The sequence below is a fragment of the Canis aureus genome, chromosome 4 (genome assembly GCF_053574225.1).
Source record: "Canis aureus isolate CA01 chromosome 4, VMU_Caureus_v.1.0, whole genome shotgun sequence".
Taxonomy (NCBI): Eukaryota; Metazoa; Chordata; class Mammalia; order Carnivora; family Canidae; genus Canis; species Canis aureus.
The window spans coordinates 67,330,698-67,342,301 of NC_135614.1; the positions used below are offsets into that span (position 1 = coordinate 67,330,698).

Consider the following 11,604-nt stretch of genomic DNA (forward strand, 5'->3'; position numbering starts at 1 on the left):
ATATCCTAGCAAAGCTGTTACCTCCAATTTGTCTACAGTCTAAATCTAGATTTTCACATATGAAAGTTTGTTGAAAACAGTGGTTCACAGACCTTTGTTTTCTGCTGCAAAACATTCAGGAAATGTGAAGCACTCTTTTTAAATTTAATTTTATTTATTTTAGAGAGAGCATAAGCATAACAGTGAAGGAAGAGGGAGAAGCAGGCTCTCTGCTGAGCAGGACCAATGTGGAACTTGATCCCCGGACCCTGGGATCATGACCCTAAAGGAAGATGCTAAACCAACTGAACCAACCAGGCACCCCAGTGTGAAACACTCTTAAGAGTACTGGAAGCTTAGTACAGCAGGATTTTCCCAAACAAAAGCCCTAGAAGAAATGGTGAAGTATACTCTGAATAGAAATGAAAGACTATGAAGAGTAAGGAAACTAGGAAGCACAAAAACAGAAGAAAAAAATATGTCTGTAAAAATCAGTCAAGGGACTCACAAAATAAAAGAATATAAAGTATGACACTATATACCTAAAACATGGAGAGGAAAGGAGTAAAGAATGGGTTCAAATTTAAGCGACTGTCAACTTAATATAGACTGCTATACAAAGAAGATGTTATACACAAACTGAAGGGTAATTACAAATAAAAAAAACAGTAATAAATACGCAAAAAAGGAGAGAGTGAGATGGGAACCCAAGTATACCACTAAAGAAACCCAACTTATCATGAGAGAAGAGAGCAAAGAAAGGAGTGAACAGAAAAGAACTATAAAACAACCACAAGACAATACGATTGCAATAAAGACAAACCTATCAACAATAACTTTGATGTAAATGGACTAAATCAAAAGGCACAGGGTGACAGTATGGATTAAAAACAAAATCCATCTATATATACTGCTTACAAGATCCACATGTCAGAACTAAAGACACATGCAGATTGAAAGGGATGGATAAGCATGTATCATGCAAATGGATATAAAACAAAACTGTAAAAAGAGAAAAAAGAAGGACACTATATAATCATTCAGGGAACAATCCAACAAGAAGATATAACAGTTGTAAATATTTATTCACCAAACACAGGAGCACACAAATACTTAAAGCAGTTAATATCAAATATAAAGGAAATAAATGATAGTAAAACAATAATAGTAGGGGACTTTAACACCCTACTTACAACAAGGGATAGATCTTCCCAACAGAAAGTCAACATGGAAACAGTGGCTTTAAATGACACATTGGACAGATATATTCAGAAAACTCCATCATATAATAGCAGAACACACATTCATTTCAAGTGTATATGGAACATTTTCCAGAATAGATTATATTTGAGGACACAAAACAAGTCTAACAAATCCAAAAAGATCAGAGTCATTCCATGCATCTTTTCTGACAACAACTCTATAAAGCTAGAAATCAACCACACACAGACACACACACACACACACACACACACACACACAAACTGGAAAGAGCATAAATACATGGAAGTTAAATAATATGCTACTAAACAATGAATGAGCCAACCAAGAAAACAATGAGTAAATAAAAAATTACATGGAGATATGGGGTACCTGGCTGGCTCAATAGCTTGACATGGGGCTCCATCCCAGGACCCTGGGATCATGACCTAAGCCAAAGGCAGACACTGAGCCACCCAGGGACCCAAGCCTCTTTTTAAAAAGAAAAATGTTTGGAGACAAATGAAAATAAAAACACAATGATGCAAAATCTTTGGGATGCAGCAAAAGTAGTTCAGAGGAGGAAGTTCATAGCAACACAGGCCTATCTCAAGAACAAGAAAAATAGCAAATAAATAATCTTACACCTAAAAGAAATATAAAAAGAAAAAAAAACAAAGCCATTGGAAGAAAGGAAATAATAAAGATTAAAGCAGAAATAAGATAGAAATTAGGGGTGCCTGAGTGGCTCAGTTAGTTAAGCACATGCCTTCAGCTCAGGTATGATCTCAGAGTCCTGGGATCGAGCTCTGCATCAGGCTCCCTGCTCAGGAGGGACTCTGCTTCTCCCTCTCCCTCTGCCCCTCCCCTGGCTTGTGTGCTCTCTCATGCTCTCTCTTTCTCTCTTGCTCTCTCTCTCAAGTAAATAAAAAGTAAATAAAATCTTAAAAAAAAAAAAAGAAGATAGAAGCTAAAAAAACAATAGAGCATTTCAGTGAAACCAGGAGCTGGTTCTTTAAAAGGATCAAAAAAATTGATAAACCTTAAGGCAGACTCATCAAAAAAAAAAAAAAAAAAAGCAGGACTCAAATAAACAGAAACAGAAATGAAAGAGGAGAAATAACAACTGATACCACAGAAATGCAAAGGATTGTAAGAAAATATAAAAAATTATATGCCAATAAATTGGACATCCTAGGAAAAAAATGGATAAATTACTAGAAACATATTACCTCCTAAAATTGAATTTATAGAAAACCCTAGAGACCCTACCAAAAACTACTAGAATTGATAAATGAATTCAGTAAGGTCATAGGATACAAAATCTATGTACAGAAATTTTTTGCATATCTATACACTAATAATGAAGCAACAGAAGGAGAAATTAAGAAAGCAATTCCATGTACAATTTAACCAAGAAAATAAAATATCTAGGAATAAGCCTACCCAAGGAGGTAAAAGACATACTCTGTAAACTAAAACACATTGATCGGGCAGCCCAGGTGGCTCAGTGGTTTAGTGCCGCCTTCAGCCCAGGGTATGACCCTGGAGACCTGGGATCGAGTCCCACATCGGGCTCCTGGTGAGGAGCCTGCTTCTCCCTCTGCTTGTGTCTCTGCCTCTCTTTCTCTCTGTGTCTCTCATGATTAAATAAATTAAATCTTTATTAAAAATAAAATAAAAACACATTGATGGAAGAAATTGAAGGCGACACAAACAAATGGAAAGATATTCCATGCTCATGGATTGGAAGAACAAATATTGTTTAAATGTCAATACTACCCAAAGCAATCTACAGATCTAATACAATCCTTATCAAAATACCAACAGCATTTTTCACAGAACTAAAACAAATAATCCTAAAGTTTATATGAAACCACAAAAGACCTCAAATAGCCAAAGCAATCTTGAAAAAGAAAAGCAGGGGATCCCTGGGTGGCTCAGCAGTTTAGCGCCTGCCTTTGGCCCAGGGCCCGATCCTGGAGTCCAGGGATCGAGTCCCACCTTGGGCTCCTGGCTTTGGAGCCTACTTCCCCTTCCTCCTGTGTCTCTGCCTCTCTCTCTCTCTCTCTCTCTCTCTGTGACTATCATAAAATAAATAAATAAATGATAGTCACAGAGAGAGAGAGAGAGAGAGGCAGAGACACAGACAGAGGGAGAAGCAGGCTCCATGCACTGGGAGCCCAACGTGGGATTCCATCCCGGGTCTCCAGGATCGCGCCCTGGGCCAAAGGCAGGCACTAAACCGCTGTGCCACCCAGGGATCCCTAAATAAATATTAAAAAAAAGAAAAGCAAAACTGGACATATTACAATTCGATTTCAAGTTATATCACAAAGCTATAGTAATCAAAACAGTATGGTACTGGCACAAAAACAGACACATAAATCAATAGAACAAGACAGAAAGTCTAGAAACAAACCCATGATTATGTGACCAATTAATCTTTGACAAAAAGAGGCAAGAATATACAATGGGAAAAAGATAGTCTCTTCAATAAATGCTGTCGGGAAAACTGAAGCACTACATGCAAAAGAACAAAATTGGATCACTTTCTTACACCATACACATAAATAAACTCAAAATGGGTTGAAGACCTAAATGTGAGACCTGAAGCCACAAAATCCTGGAAGAAAATATAGGCTGTAATTTTTTTGACACCAACTATAGCAATATTTTTCTAAATATGCCCCCTAAGGCAAAGGAAATACAAATAAACTACTGGGACTACATCAAAACAAAAAGCTGCTGCACAGCAAAGGAAGCAATCTAAAAGCAAACTAAAAGATGACCTACTGAATGAGAGAAGACATTTGCAAATGGCATATCTGGTAAAAGATTAATATCCAAAATACATAAAGAACTTACACAATTCGATGCCAACCCCCTCCCCAAATAATCCAATTAAAAATAGGCAGAAAACCTGAACAGATATTTCTTCAAAGAAGACACACAAATGGCCAACAGACACATGTAAATATGGTCAATATTACTCATCATCAGGGAAATGCAAGTCAAAATTACAATGAGATATCACCTCACACCTGTCAGAATGTTAAAATCAATAACACAAGAAACAACAGGCATTGGAAAGGATGAGGAGAAAAGGGAACATTTCTGCACTATTGGTGGCAATGAAAACTGGTGCAGCCAATATGGAAGACAGTGTGGAGGTTCCTCAAAAACTTAAAAATAGATCTACCCTATGATCTAGCAATTGTACTACTGAGCGTTTACCCAAAGAATACAAAAACACTAATTTGAAAGGTTATATGCACCCCTATGTTAATTACAGCATTATTTACAACAGTCAAATTATGGAAATGTACATAGTGTGCACTGATAGATGAATGGATAAAGATATAACATGCACACAATGGAATATTATTCAGCCATAAACAATGAAATCTTGCAATTTGTAACAAAATAGATAGATCTAGGGAGTATAACGCTAAGCAAACTAAGCCAGTCAGAGAAAGACAGATATCATACGATTTCACTCATATGCGGAATTTAAGAAACAAAACAAAGGGAAAAAGAGAGAGAGAGAGACAAACCAAAACAGGCTCTTAGCTATGTAGAACAAACTGATGGTTACCAGAGCGGAGATGGGGGGTGAGGGCGAAATAGATGATGGAGATTAAAGAGCACACTTCTAATGATGAGAATTGAGTAATATATAGAATTGTTAAATGACTATATTGTATATCTGAAACTATTATAACATTGCATGCTAACTCTACTGGAATTAAAATTAAAAAACTTAAAAAAATTTAGACATGATTACAAAGTTCATGTAATTTAACTAAAAGCATTTTAAGAATATTATTTCTAAGACTAGAAGAATTTTGTGGCCTTGTTTCTATTATATGAATTCTCATTTTACACACACACACGGCCTTGTTTCTATTATATGAATTCCCATTTTACACACACACACACACACACATGCATGCACACATGCACACATGCACACACACGTAGTTTGCATTAACAAAACATTTCCCTCTTTCTTTTTACACTCTAATTCGTATTTTGTATCAAATGCTAAAAGTATCAATTATAGCTCCCTGGCTATAATTTGTTTTAAATTACTTTGCTGGAAGGGTGATTATTTTGGTGTTTTTGTTTTTAAGACATTTGTGCTTAATGTGTTATGGCAAAAATAATAACACTATCTTATGTTTAATTTTAATTATATTTGCTTCATATAAATAATAATAAGATCTCAGAAATAGGGATCCCTGGGTGGCGCAGCGGTTTGGCGCCTGCCTTTGGCCCAGGGCACGATCCTGGAGACCCGGGATCGAATCCCACATCGGGCTCCCGGTGCTTGGAGCCTGCTTCTCCCTCTGCCTATGTCTCTGCCTCTCTCTCTCTCTCTCTGTGACTATCATAAATAATAAATAAAAGAAAAAAAAATTTTAAAAAAAGATCTCAGAAATAAACAAGGAGGCATTGGACTGATATTCTCAAAATCTATATCTTTCTAAAAATATTTTAATCCTTTACTATTTTTTTAATTAGGAAAAGTAGAGGTGAGCGGGGGGTTGAAAGCTACAGGTAGCAGCCGTGGAAGCTGGAATATTCCGATGCTGGTTATTTTTACTGACCTACAGCAACTCTGCGGCCCAAGCATCACCAGCGAGGGAAACTCGACATGCGCCGAAATCCGAGAGGAGGTTGAGCCCTTGCCCGGCACAGAGGCTCCCTCCTCCTCCTACGGACCTCAACCCCGCCGCCCGCCTCGAGGAGGCTTCCTTAGGGACCTGTCGTGGTTGGATAGAAGCTTATCCCACGCCCTGAGACGGCGGACGTCGTGGCCACGGTCCTTAGGGACACATCACTCCCGGTTTGGGGCTGCCGCGAACCCTCCAGTCGGACAACGCGCCCGCCTTCACATCCAGCATAACCCGGCAAGTGGCTGAGGGTCTGCGCATCTCCTGGCAACTACGCATCCGTTACCATCCGCGGCATCGCGCCCTCCGGAGAGCTCACGCTGACTCAGTCACCCCGGCCCCGAACGACCTGGAGGACCAGGAGATTCCTCCCCAGAAACTGCTCCCGGGTGACCAGGTTCTCCTCAGGAGTCGCAGCCCCGGCCCCTTGCAAACGCGGTGGACGGGACCCCACACCGTCATCCTCCCTACCCCAACTGCGGCTAAATTCCTGGGCCACCAGCCACGGGGACACATCAACAAGCTTAAAGGGCCCCCGCCGACAGCAAACGGGCCTCCCAGATGGTGGGCGCCACCAAGCTCCGCTCGGTTAAGTCTCCTCCTAATACTCCTCCTGAGCCCCCCCCCCAATCCAGGCGGAGTCACGTGACTGCCTGAGGGGCTCGGGTACCTCCAGCTACGTCTCGGCTTATACCTCTATGCCAGAATCTTGCTACCAGGGAAAAACGCCAACCCTCTGCACGTCGCCCTATGCCCCGGGAGGGACCTCTTGGACCTCTGAGCTGTCTCAAACCTTTCGATCCCCCTGCACTAAGTACCCCAAATCTGGAAAGGTCTGCTGGACCTATTTGGCCCAAATAGGACTCTCTGATGGGGGAGGGGTCCAGGACCAGGCCTCCCGCAACCACGCCCCCAAGAGAGTACAACACCTGTACAAGCACAACCCGGATATAAAGGGATCCATCTCGACTCCTCACGGGGAGCGCCCTCCACTAAACCTCTCACCCTAACCCTCCTAAATTCCAGTTACAACCTCTGGAAAAATGCTTCTGGAGGACAAGATTGCTGGATCTGCTTTCCTTTTTCTTCCCTCACTAACATCATCGGGATCCCAATTCCTAATCCTGGCCTATACCCAATTTCTCCAATAAAACGGTCCACATTGGATCTATCGGTGCTCCCATACCGATCCTGAACCTCATCTCCTCCACCCCTCATATCACCAGCAACATCTCCACTCTCCCCTACTGCGCCCCCTCGGGAATCTTTCTCTCCTGCCCCACAGGCCTCTTGTTGCTTAACCGCCAATGAATGACTCTTTAAGCTGCGCTCTGATCCTTCTGCCTCTGACCACAAGCATCGATTCCTCTGAACAACTCTCGTCTCAAGTATTCCCTACCCCTACCCCTCGGAGAAAAACGGCTGTTTTCCTCCCCTTCTTAATAGGGGCAGGACTAACAACTGGGGTGGCAACTGGGGGGGCGGGACTGGGAACCTCCATTAACTTCTATTACGAGCTCTCCCAGGCACTCAACGAAGACATGGAATGTATAGCCGACTCCCTCACCGCCCTACAGACTCAAGTCACCAGCTTAGCTGCCGTCACCCTGCGGAACTGACGGGCCCTGGACCTCCTCACCGCCGAGAAAGGGGGAACATGCCTCTACCTGAACAAGGAGTGCTGCTATTTTGTCAACCAGTCAGGCATAGTCACCTCCAAAGACAAGGAGCTCAGAGATCGGATCCGAGCAAGGTGTCCAGATGACTCTATTTGGGGCTTAACCCCTCAAGCCTGGGTGACCTAGGCTCTCCCCTTGGCAGGGCCCCTCTGTATACTCCTCCTGTTAATCTTAATCGGTCCCTGCCTTATACGTTATGTACAAGAGCACCTGCAAGAAATGAGCAGAATGTCAGTTAACCAACTCCTCCTACAGCCCTATTCCCGCCTGCCCACCTCCGATGGCCTCTACGACGGTGCCCCACTGCCTGCAGGAAGTAGCCAGAGAAAAGTCAACGCCCCCTGACACCAGTATATAAAAGAGGCCGGAATGATGGGCCGGCAGGGAAGTCAGGGCACTGAAATGGTGGACCTCCCACCAACCGTCTCTAAGATGACATACTTTCCCGCCACCCTCACAACGGGCCTTCTGGGCACCATCGGGAGACCGACACTCTCCACCCAGGAACTTCCCATTTGGGAAGTGCCAATCACCTACTCCTCGCCCCGTGTGCCCTGAGCACTACGTACCTTACAGATATGAACTCGGACCCATACCTTGGCGATAATCCGACACACTTCCCCCGCCCCATGCTCACTAACCACCACATACCTCGCCTTTTTTGGGCACAAGCCAGGGCCCTACCCCGACCCAATAAAAGAACATCACCAATTCCTTCCCAGTGTGACTTCCCTGACTCACTTCTCCCCCCCCCCCCCAACGCGAGTCGTGGAACCTCGCCCGAGGGTGCTTGCAATAAAGTTCATCTGGGATCCAAAAAAAAAAAAAAAAAAAAGGAAAAGTAAACCCAAATATCAAGAATTATGAACTTATCCTCTGAAAGCCCATTATGTCTGAGCTGTTTCCAAACAGGCCTACCACTTTCACTAAATTTGATCTTCATAGATTTAATTTAAGAACCAATCAAAACATCTCCACATCTTCCTTTACTATGATCCTTTAGCTTCCCACTTTCCCTTCCCCTTTCTTGGCCCCCACATCCAAGCTTGAAGACATTGGAGTATAAGGAAGAGAGGGAGAGTGGGTGGTACACAGAGTTTTCAGTGTCTGGAGAGGCAGAATGGTGACAGAGGTGGGGTACTCAAGAGAACAGTTACCATAGACACCGCAAGTGGCCATAAGAATCAGCGGATGGTGGTGGTGGCCAGAATGGATGAGGGGAAAAGGTGGAGGAGTCAGCTGTAGTGGTTGGAGAAACAGTTGTCTCCTTGAGTAAATAAAGTGATTTATAGAATAAAGAAGTGCATATAAGAAAAGCCAGTTTTCTCACCATTCAGAAAGGATTTACAAAGAAGAGGGGAAGACTAGTGTAGAAAAAAATCTGTGAAAGACTTTGAAATGGATCAAAAATACAATGGATGTTTTTGGAGGAAAATTACCACACTAAATACACTCTTCTGAGAGTACTTGGTTTCTAAGGGGTCTTTGTGCCTTTCATTTCCTTTGAGCTACTTTACAGCTCTATAAGCTGTAGATAACAGATGTCAGTGCAAATTTTCTTGCTTATAAACATGCAAAGGAGTTTTGTCAAATGGAAACAATTGATCTACCCCCTACCCTCACCCAGTCATTACCCATGGAATAAGCCAGTTTTGCATCTACCTTTAAAGTTGTTTAAGCATTCCTTATCTGCCTATATGTATGTGTGGTTCTTTGACTTCTCTTTTTAGCCAGTTGCAATATCTTGTTATTCACTCATTAATTTGAGTTAAATAAAATATTTGGGTAGTGTTCATCTTATATCTGTTTGAGACTTCCAATTTTACTCTTAAAATCTTTTTTTTTTCTTAAAATCTTTTAACACTATTAAACCATCCTGAAGGGTTGAATTAGAATTCAAAGTATTTGCATGTACTCATTGAGTTTGAAAAATATTCACATAGGTTTAGAAATAGTGATGAAAGTAGGTACTTAATGTCTCTCTCTCTCTTGCTCGCATTCTCCACTGAATGGAACCTGGGCTTTCTGGAGACATGGCTGACTCAAGGGAGAAACAGGGAAAGAAGATAAACTTGGGACATTTTTTATACAATAAAATAAAAATATTTTGAAAAGAGTCAGCCTGAAGGCTCTCTTGCAGGTCAAAACTTCTATAATTTGAACATCAAAATAAATAATGAGTATATAGAATTTCAACCTCCTGAATAAAATAAGAACCTATTGTTCTATACTGATATAAACAAATGAACAAACATTTCTTTCTTATTTCTACTAAATAAAAAATAATACAAATGAATAATCAGTTTTGTACAACTGTTTTAGTGCTAACTGATAAAGACAGAAGCTATCAATAAACCCTAAAATTGATATTTGAGGTAGACAGTGTATTAGGGTAGTATCAGAATAAATTGACACAACGTATGAATCAAATTCAGAGGGAAAATGATGGCTTTACATTGACAAAATTTGGCAAATGACAAATTGACCAGTGATGGAAATTAGCTGAAATTGTGGGTGCTCTGATGTGGTACATGGAGAATGAGAACATTTGTTTGTCCTTGTTTTTTTTTTTTTTTTTTTAATCTTCTTGCCAAGAATGCAGGAATACATTCTTGGATAGAGTTAGGTCATGAGAAAATAGCAATCAGACTCAGGATAAGAGTCACCCCATAAAAGGAAAGGCCCGTACTCTTTAAGACTGTCAAGGGAAGGGGAGACAGGAGAAATGAGGAACTATTTTCAGTTGCAGGAGACTGAGGACACCTAGAAACTAAATGCAGTCTGTTTGTGGATTGGATCCCAACCCAGAAAGGAAAAAGATGTTGATATGATGTGTGGTAAAATTTGAATGGGATTCCTAGATTGTATGATAGGATCATATTACTGTTGATTTGCTCATTTGAAAGCCTGTATAGTGATAATGTAGAAGAGGTTTTATGTCTTAGGACATTATGTCCTGGAATTTAAATATAAACTACATGCCAAAGAAAAGCCTTACATAAATATGAAAAAATAACAAGAAGACCATGTTACCTGGTGAATACTCTATGCATGAACTGATCCGGGTCTAGGAGGAAACAAATTTTCAATTGGCCAATTTATAATTTAATAAAGGAATTATTCTAAGTGATGTGGGCATTGTGTGGAGAGACCACAAGTAAGGGTGTGCAGTATTCTCAGACAGGGAATAGCAGGATTCCCTGTGGAGAGGTTCATTAGCAATTCAGGTGACATGAAGTGAATCAATAGCTTTTCTCATATTATTTCACTCCAGTGATTTCAGTTATATCCCACATTTCCCTGGTGCTGGTTAACTCCAAAATGTTCACTGCAGCATTCACTCTGAAGCCACAATGACAAATGATAGAACACTCTCTTTAGAACCCAAATCCTTGCTCTCTTTTGGTTGGCCAAGTCACCAGATAGTAAGACATTTTACTTCTTCCCTTTTCCTTGAGGCTGAGTATGCTATCCTTGATTAACCACTCAGTTTAGCCTACCCAAATCAAACTGGTCTCGCATTGTTTCTGGCACTAAGCAACTTGGTTGACAAAAGATGATTTGAGTGACCACGCAGAAGCTTAAGAGATTCTAACTGTTGGCATCATTAACTTGTAATGCAGAAGCCAACATCTGTTCTGATAATCTGCATACAATTGCTGCTGAACTTTTCTGGCTGGAAGTGCTTAGTGATTGTGCAACCAACTCCGTCCATTGTTATTGCTGCAACAATCAACAGATAATACTACGATTTTTACCTTTGGGTTCGTGGATAATAATTTAAATTATGTCTCTTTTAGGAACATAATTGAATTTGAAGAAACTGGCCAGTGATATCAACACAATTGTTATGTATGGCTGTTGTCCAAACAACCCTCCAAGCAAGGGCTGTCGCTAACACATCAGCCTTCCTTTATTTCTATCATGTATTGCTCCTTATTACTTGTTAGGATTGGCCTCCAATTCTGATAAATGCCAAAATTCAAAAGTGGAGAACATGGCAAAGATACTGTAAATAAAATCAAGTCACCATTTTGCTGTAGTTTTCAACACTTGGTTCCCAACCT

At 41.1% G+C, this 11,604-nt stretch overlaps 1 long non-coding RNA gene across 5 annotated transcripts in view; it reads right to left on the reverse strand.

Moving 5' to 3' along the window:
* LOC144312891 (uncharacterized) overlaps nucleotides 1-8,278 on the reverse strand; it is a 50,999-nt gene extending 42,721 nt beyond the window's left edge. For 3 of the 5 annotated variants that reach the window (XR_013378536.1, XR_013378535.1, XR_013378534.1), the window contains exons 1-2: nucleotides 8,107-8,278; nucleotides 5,793-7,747 (exon numbers count right to left, since the gene is read on the reverse strand). This is a non-coding gene — a long non-coding RNA (uncharacterized LOC144312891). The remainder of the gene's footprint in view (nucleotides 1-5,792; nucleotides 7,748-8,106) is intronic. The other 2 variants (XR_013378537.1, XR_013378539.1) reach the window with 2 other exon arrangements.
* Nucleotides 8,279-11,604: the final 3,326 nt, after the last annotated feature.